Source organism: Pteronotus mesoamericanus, unplaced genomic scaffold (assembly GCF_021234165.1).
Source record: "Pteronotus mesoamericanus isolate MK-2021 breed Mesoamerican mustached bat unplaced genomic scaffold, CSHL_Meso_final contig_130, whole genome shotgun sequence".
NCBI classification, from domain to species: Eukaryota; Metazoa; Chordata; class Mammalia; order Chiroptera; family Mormoopidae; genus Pteronotus; species Pteronotus mesoamericanus.
In genome coordinates this window covers 5,627,666-5,635,652 of record NW_026555060.1, presented here as the reverse complement: position 1 = coordinate 5,635,652, position 7,987 = coordinate 5,627,666, and the positions used below count along the sequence as shown (strand labels likewise).

The window sequence follows — 7,987 nt, the reverse complement described above, 5'->3', positions numbered from 1 at the left end:
AATACATTTTAAAAATGCAGTCTGCACGGAAGTATTGCGGGTGTGATTCCTGGTCAGGGCGCATGCCTTGGTTGCTATTCTTCCCCCATTGGGGCACATTGAAGGCAACAGACCGATGTTTCTCACATCTGTGTTTCCCTTCCTCTCCCCCCCACCACACCTGGCTCCCCCTCCTGCCCTCCCTTCATCTCTTTTAAAATTAATGGAAACATGTCCTCCAGTGAAGATTTTAAAAAATAAAGTAAAAATGCAGTCCAATTCAGTTATGTTTTTAATGTTTCTGTATGTAAAATCTCTGAGTCTGCATCCTTTAATCCCTTGAGTATTAGAGTTGTTGAGAGAGCTGTAGTTTCAACAGCCAAGTGTCCTGGACTTTTGAGCAACATCCATTGTCCCTGGTAATATACTTCGTATTTATCAGAGTGCATATCCAAAACCTGTGTTCATAGGTTCATAAATATGGCCCTTGAATTTATAACCCCAACTCATGACGACATGTCCAATAAAGAGGAAATACCAGGTAATTCTGGAATTCCAGTCTTTGTACATGTTTAGAATACTTGCAGTGACCTTTCCAGTTGGCAGGTAGGCCCATAGGGTACAGAAGTGTGGCTTAACCAGGTCTGGACAGCCTGATAGGAATGTGATAATGATTCGTGACATGAGCTCACTCTTTCCCCACTCCTTTCTGTTTTTTTAAATGTAAATATCTTTTGCTTTTTTTGGTTGATACATGCCTCCACAGTTTTTTCTTGCAATCTTTATATTTATTTATCTTTAGTGAGGTGAGAGTCACACAACATAAAAGTAACCATTTTAAAGGGAACAATTCAGTGGCATGTGGTACATTCACAGTGTTGTGAAGCCACCACCCCTATCTAGTTCTAAAACATTGTCACCTCCCCACAGTGAAACTCTGTACCCATTAAGCAGTTATTCTCCAATCCTTCTTTAACCTAGTTTCTGGCAACAAGCAATGTGCTCTCCATTCTATGGATTTACCTGTCCTGGACATTTCATGTAAATGGAATCATACAATAAGAAAAAAACACAAGGGCAATCATTCTGACAAAGTTCAAGTAACTAGCTTAAATGGTTTCCATGTTCTGGTTCCTGGGAATTTACCTCTATTTTTTTTTTAAGATTTTATTTATTTATTTTTATAGAGAGAGGAAGGAGGGGAGAAAGAGAGGGAGAGAAACATCAATATGATGTGAAACAGTTGCCTTTCACATGACCCAAACCAGGGACCTGGCCTGCAACCCAAGCATGTGTCCTAGCTGGGAATTAAACCGGTGACCTTTTGGTTTGCGGACCAGTGCTCAGTCCACTAAGCCAGGGATGGAATTTACCTCTTGAAAGGTCTCCACTTACCTGACAGAAATACTGAAATGACGTTCTGTGCGAGCTATTTTAAACTAACATTTTTCTGAAACAGATGGCAGATAAAGTTTAAGGGAACTAGTAGACCCTGAAGTTACCTTTTCTTTAATCTAGTCCAACACCACAAACACTAGCCATTGCGTACTTGAAATGTGGCTATTCTGGACTGAAATGTGCTGTCAGTTTAAAACGCACGCCAGCCCTGGCCAGGTGTCTCGGTTGGTTGGAGCATGGCCTTTGCACAAAAAAGGTTGCGGGCGTTGATTCCCGGTCAGGGCATGTGCCTAGGTTGCAGGTTGGGTCCCTGACCTGGGTCCATCGATGTTTCTTTGACTCTCTTTCTTCTTCCCTTCCCCTTTCCCTAAAAATAAATATTTTTTTTAAATGAGGGGATGAATAAATGGCTAGGTTGCTATGTATAGAAACAGCAGGTATGCTCAAATGGTGCAATTCAGGCAAGTATGATGTGCAACTACTTACAAAGGTATAGGCAAGGTAAGGAAAACTTGTAAGAAAAAATTAAATGGCAGTGTGGGGTTGGGAGGTGGGGTGAGGGTGGGATGAGCCGTCCCGCCCACCCTTGCCAGCCCCTCTCCTGGCTTCTCGGTGGCAGACCCCTGGGCTCCGGGAAGTTATTGCTGCTGTGGTCGCGATGGGGAAGAGAGATTTTCTTACCCCTGCAGCCATCGCCAACAGGATGAAATCCAAGAGGCTTCAGAAGCTGCCCTGGTATTGCCAGATGTGCCAGAAGCAGGCCAGGATGAGAATGGCTGCAAGTGTCAGCGCATGTCCCAATTGCATCAGAGACAACTTCCGCTGGCTTCAAAGAATCCTCAGCAGTTTATGGACTATTTTTCAGAGCAATTCTAAAATGACTTTCTAGAACCTCTCAGGAGACACTTTGGCATGAAGAGAGTTCACAACACACACCTGGTTTGTAACGAGCACATCCACCACAGAGAGCACAACTGTAAGAATGCCACTCAGTGGGAAGGGCAAAGAAGGCTTGCGCAAAGTGAATGAGACACCAAAAGGCTGGGATGTACTCAGTGCATAGGCAGGGGCCCAGAAATGATCCTCCAGCAACTGGAACTAGAGAAAAAGAAAAAGTGGGGCCTTTGATGATGAAGAAAAAACTGCCAAAGTTATTGAAGAGCAAATGAAAAGATGTCTGGAAGGGACAGAACAGGAGGCCCTGTTTTTACAGAATTAATCAGGGAAAACAATGAAGAGAAAGTCAACATTTAATTTCAATAAAGAAACATGTAGCTCAACAGCCATTTCTTGCAAGTCAAGTTCTTTGGGATCAAGTGCACTGAAGGCAATTGAGACTGTAGCATCAGTGAAATGGGAACACTCTTCCAAGAGCTCAACCAAAAGAAAAGCAGAAAAATCTGCACTTGATGAAATCATGGAGCTTGAAGAGGGAAAGAAAAGATCTGCCTGAACAGTCTGCTGGCTACCACCTGAAATCATCCTGACAATTATAACCAAAAAACTTGAAGAGAAATATCGTAAGAAAAAGGGCACTGTTAAGGAAGCAATTGACAAATATACTGCAGTTGTGAAGATGATGGATTCTGGAGACGAGCTGAAACTTGACCAGACTCATTTAGAAAAAGCAATTCCAGCACCAGGAAAAAGAATTCTCATTCTAAATAGAGGCTACAGAGGAAGTGAACGTGCCTTGGAATCCAGCAACGAGAAGACCTTTTCAGCTACTATAGTCATGGAAACTGGCCCTCTAAAAGGAAGTCAAGTTGAAGGAATTCTATATGAAGATGTTTCTAAACTTGCTTGAGTTTGAAAATGTGTTAACATATTAAAATCCTAACATTGAATTTGTGTTCACCACAGCGTTAGGAGACTCTACTGTGGGAGAGTGTGTCTTTTGTATGAAACAAATGCCTTTATTTAAATATTACTGTATAGTTGTTCAGTTAGGTTGTTTCTTTTTTTTTTAAGGGAAAAAAGAGAACTCAGGGATATAGACAAAAGTGGGGCGATAGCTGTCGGGGGAGGCAGGTATAAGAAGGACAAATGGAAAAAATACAACAAAATTTTTTAAAAATAAAAAATAGAACAAAATAAAATAAAAATCTAATTATATCACATGAAGTATCAAAACTATGTAATTTGTTCTTATATTTACTTTCTTTATAGTAGTTCCTTTATTTTTTAAATGTTCAATAAAAAATTGTTATTGTAACAATCTTTTGTATAAAAAGTGTTTTATATAAGAAAATTTAGAATCATAAAGTAAAAAAGAAGAACATAAAGCATCCCTGAGGCCAGCTACAGCAGGGCCTGAAGATGCAAGGAGAGAGTATAGCTCTCAGAGATTCGCTGCCCAAGAGGACCAACTCACTGGCCGTATTGCCTTCAGTGGATATGAATCCAACCTGCGTGACCTGGCCTGATTGGAACTGAGGGGGAAAAAAAATAACATTCCTCCCATTCTCCAGTCTCCTTAGACTGCCTTTCAGGTGCCAAACCTCCCAGAAGCCGGAGGACAAAGGAACCAATAATTTGACCAACATGGGTCAACCATGCAGGGCACAGAGCAGGGTGGACAGAGTTTGGGAGGAGATCTGGAAGAGCAAGTGGAAAATATTCAATAGTTTTTCTCCAGGGCAAGAATAACTAACAGTTTTCTAAACGTTAAGACGTTCAAGAATACCGATTAGAGTATAATAAAAGGCAGGGCAGTAAGGAGCTAGGAAAATTCCATGGCAAGTGGAATGAGGAAACAGACAGACAGATGAACAAACTGGCTGAGCAACAGATACAGAAGATAACCAGGGCAGAAAGCCCCTGAGCGTCTAGCAGAGGGCAAAACGGGTGGGGACCTCGTCCTCAGGGTGGCCTTCCCTCCCCTAGCACCTGGCTGGTCATTCAGTTCTAACCCTCTGCTGAGCTTCTCTTCCCTGAGAGACACAAACACCTGGGCCTCTGCGGTATTTCAGCCCCAGGCCAAAAAAAGCAGCAAAACCAGGCAGGGGACCTCAAGACCAGCCGAAATGGCTAACGACTTGCCCACAGCACCAACCAATCAGTGTACACCACCACCCTGAAAGGATACACCTGGAAAAGCTAACAAATAGTCTATTGAGATCCTCCCCTGAGACCTCCCCTGAAATACCAGACGTGGGATGGCAGATAAATCCCCTCGAAGAAGCCAGCACTCATCCACCCTGGGGCATGCCCACTGGTATCTTCTTTCAGAGTGAATTTTCTGTCTCCTAAACTCTAAGGCTCCCCGTGAGGCTTGCAACCACACAATGACACCCTTTTCCAGGCTTAGTCTTTAGCTTTTCAGACCTTAACACTATTTTCTCGGTGCACTCAGTGGATACTGATTTCACAAAGATGGGCTCATTCTAACCCAAGTAATAAGAAATGGCTATACAGAGCAGAATGCCAACTCAGCCAACTTATTTTAAGATCTACAATATGGGAATTTTTATATTCGTGCTGTAAGTTATGGGAATCAGGCAAGAGGTGTGTCAGTTAGCTTCACTTGAAATGAAAACAAACCAATAGATTAAACCATAACAACATTTTTCACAGTTTATTCAATAGGAAGAGAAAGCAGTCTTATCATTGTCCTCAAGGAACTCTTGAGGAACTCTATGACAAACATGCCATAGCATGTTTGCTTATGGCCTCCCAGTAACAAGGCCCTGCCACCCCAGACATCGACGCTGCTTTTAAAATCAGGAAACCAATGGCTAGTTGGGGAGGGGAGAATACTCTCTTTTTATAAAATTTTGTCTTTTTACGTGGTTAGCTTCCCAGAAGCACCAGTGGCAAGAACTGGGTCATGTAGTCATTCCAGTTGTCAGGCAGGCTGGGAAAGCAAGCATCTAACTCTCCTGCCACATTCTATAGTGAGGGTCAGCTTTTAATAGTGTGGCAGCTTGTTCGGCATCAAGGAGAGCAGTTGGCGGAGAGCTTCTAGCCACAGTGCCTCCAGGATATGCTGCGTGTTCAAGCTGGGGCCACCTTGTTCCCAGGAGGCCCCCGGCCAATCCCGTGCAAGCTGGGAAGCACGAGGGTCTGGCCCTGTCTGCCCTGCGTGGGACTCCTCTAATCTTTGTTCCAGAGCTTGTTACAGACTCGTTCAGATCCCTTGCACAGTCGGAATGCTCTCCTGTCCAATTCTGCTTCCCTCCTGTTTCCTTTCACAAGTGTCGAGTCTGCATTGTGGTCTCAAGACTTTGCCTGCCCGGTATTGTTCTCCTCCTCCCCCTTTTTCTTACATGGCCCTTGCCCACCACCATCCCACAATAAACCCCTGTGCTCCAAGCTCCAGCTCTGCATCTGCTTCCTAGAGAATCTATGGCAAATGGTTACATCTGAATAACTTCTCTGTAAGGAAGTGCCCGTGGATATCAAATATTCGTGCTGCAAGAATATAGGATCAGAACAAGCTAGACTTCTCTGACTAAACCATTTTCACTGTGAGGATATTCCTAATGGGGGTACTTTTCTCTCTTCTTTTCAGAAGGGACATCTATGCCCCCAGACTGCACTGGTTAACAACGGCAAAGTCAATCTCTGATCCTCTGACTCCTGTTTCCCTCTTTCCATCAAATCATCCCTAGTCTGTTGGTTTCTGCTTTCTTAGCATGTTGATTCCAACATGGAGTGCTACAGCCAAGCCCCGTTTTCCCCACCTTGGGGTCCAGAAGACATTCTGTTTTCTTTTCTCTTCATTCATTTGCTTGTTTTATTTTTTCTTTAAGGAAATTCTCCACGTACCTGCTCTCTACCATAAGACCTCACTTACATGTGGAATCTAATGAACAAAATAAAGTGACGACCAAAATAACAACAGAGGCATGAACACATGGAACAAACTGACAGCTGTCAGGTGCGAGAGGGGAGGGGCACTGGATGAAAGAAGGTGACAGGATTAGCCAAAGAACATACATGCATAACCCATAGACATGGACGACAGCGTGGTGAAGGCCCGAGGGAGGGGGGAGGAGTGGGGGCAGGGTGGAAGTGGGGAAAGGAGGGGAAAATGGGGACATCTCTATTAATATCCACAATGAAAATAAAGATAGATAGATAGATAGATAGATAGATAGATAATTATTAAAAATGTGTTGAATTTACAATTTCAATTCCCAGAGTTCCGAACAAGCCTCAACGCCACTCCCTTTTACTTCTTATAGGGTCCTGATGTATGTCTTTAAAACAGCATCAGCTGGGAGGAGATTAGCCACCATGACCTCCCAGTTAGGAGTTTATGATCGAATCTCCCTGTGAGGTTAATTCCTTAGAAACACCTTCTCACCTCTGTCCCACCAGCCCTGGGGAACCAGACCTGCAGTATCAGGGCCACAAGTCTAGAAACCCGACAGCAGCGGCTGGGGACCCCCAAGGCCACCAGAGGAGGAGCAAGCTGGGAGTGGGAGAAGCTGGGCCAGGTATTCGATGGCAGGGGTGGAGGGGCGGGCTGGAGGGACCCGCGCTTTTGGCTGCACATTTCAGCTTCCGATTGTCAGCATCAGCTCTGGCTTTGGCTTTGCTCTCCATCAAAGAGGTTGTGGCGCCAGCACGTTCTAGGGGATTGGCGCTCCAGAAAGGATGATGGAGGTGGTTTGCAAAGACCGCCTGGGGAAGACGGTCTGCGTGAAGCTCAGTAAGGATGGCATCATGGGGACCTTAGGAAGCTGATCGCAGCGCAAATGGGTACCGCTTGGAACAAGAGCATCCTAAAGAAGGGGTGCACAATTTGTAAGGACCATGTTTCTCTGACGGATTGTGAAATCCACGATGGGATGAACCTGGAGCTTTAGTACTAATAGAGTAGAATCCTACCTCAATGCCCTGCCGGTCCTGCCCCGCCCTCTTCTTCCATTCTCACCCTCCACGCGGGTCCGGGGTCTTGTTTTTAAAAATGCATGGTAACAAAAACTTAGAAGCAGAAAAGTAAAAATAAAAAAGGTAAAAATAAATAAAATAGCCCTGCCTGGTGTGGCTCAGTTGGTAGGAATGTCCTCCCCGAGACCAAAGGGTCAGGGGTTCCAGTCTCGGTCAGGGCACATACCCAGGCTGTGGGTTCTATCGCTGGTTTCGACACAAACGAGAAAGCAACCTATTGATGCTTCTCTCTCCCCCCTCCCCCCACCATTCCTCTCTGAAAGCAATGAAAAACTGTCCTTGAGTGAGGATAAAAATAAGTAAATAAATAAAATAATATAGTTCTAGAGCATAACTTCCTCTAAGGAACCCTCAGGTAGCTTCATTTGTTCATTCAACCTTCATTTCCTAAGCAGCTACTATGTGACAGGGCTCTAGGAGATACTGGACAGACAAAAAGGAAGACACAGGCACTCACCCAAGAAGCTCATGGAATGAGAAAGATGGGGAAATGAAGTCAGAACAGATGAGATGTAAACCAAGAAATAGGGAATCACTCACCAGGACTTTTTACAACCTAAATATTCTAAGCTTTCCATCCTCCACAAGTTACAACTTCAGAGAGTTTTCAGACCAGCATAGCCTCTCTACACGCACTGGATATTCAATATGGATGTGGCTTCTTTTCTGCTGATCAGTGCTGCTGGGCACTGTCTGGTGCCACCCTCAG

General features: G+C 44.4%; 2 pseudogenes; both read left to right on the top strand.

The window, feature by feature from the left end:
• Positions 1 to 2,035: 2,035 nt before the first annotated feature.
• On the top strand, positions 2,036 to 3,184 carry LOC129084043 (DNA/RNA-binding protein KIN17-like; annotated as a pseudogene).
• A 3,797-nt stretch (positions 3,185 to 6,981) lies between these two features.
• Positions 6,982 to 7,193, top strand: LOC129084033 (ubiquitin-like protein 5; annotated as a pseudogene).
• Positions 7,194 to 7,987: the final 794 nt, after the last annotated feature.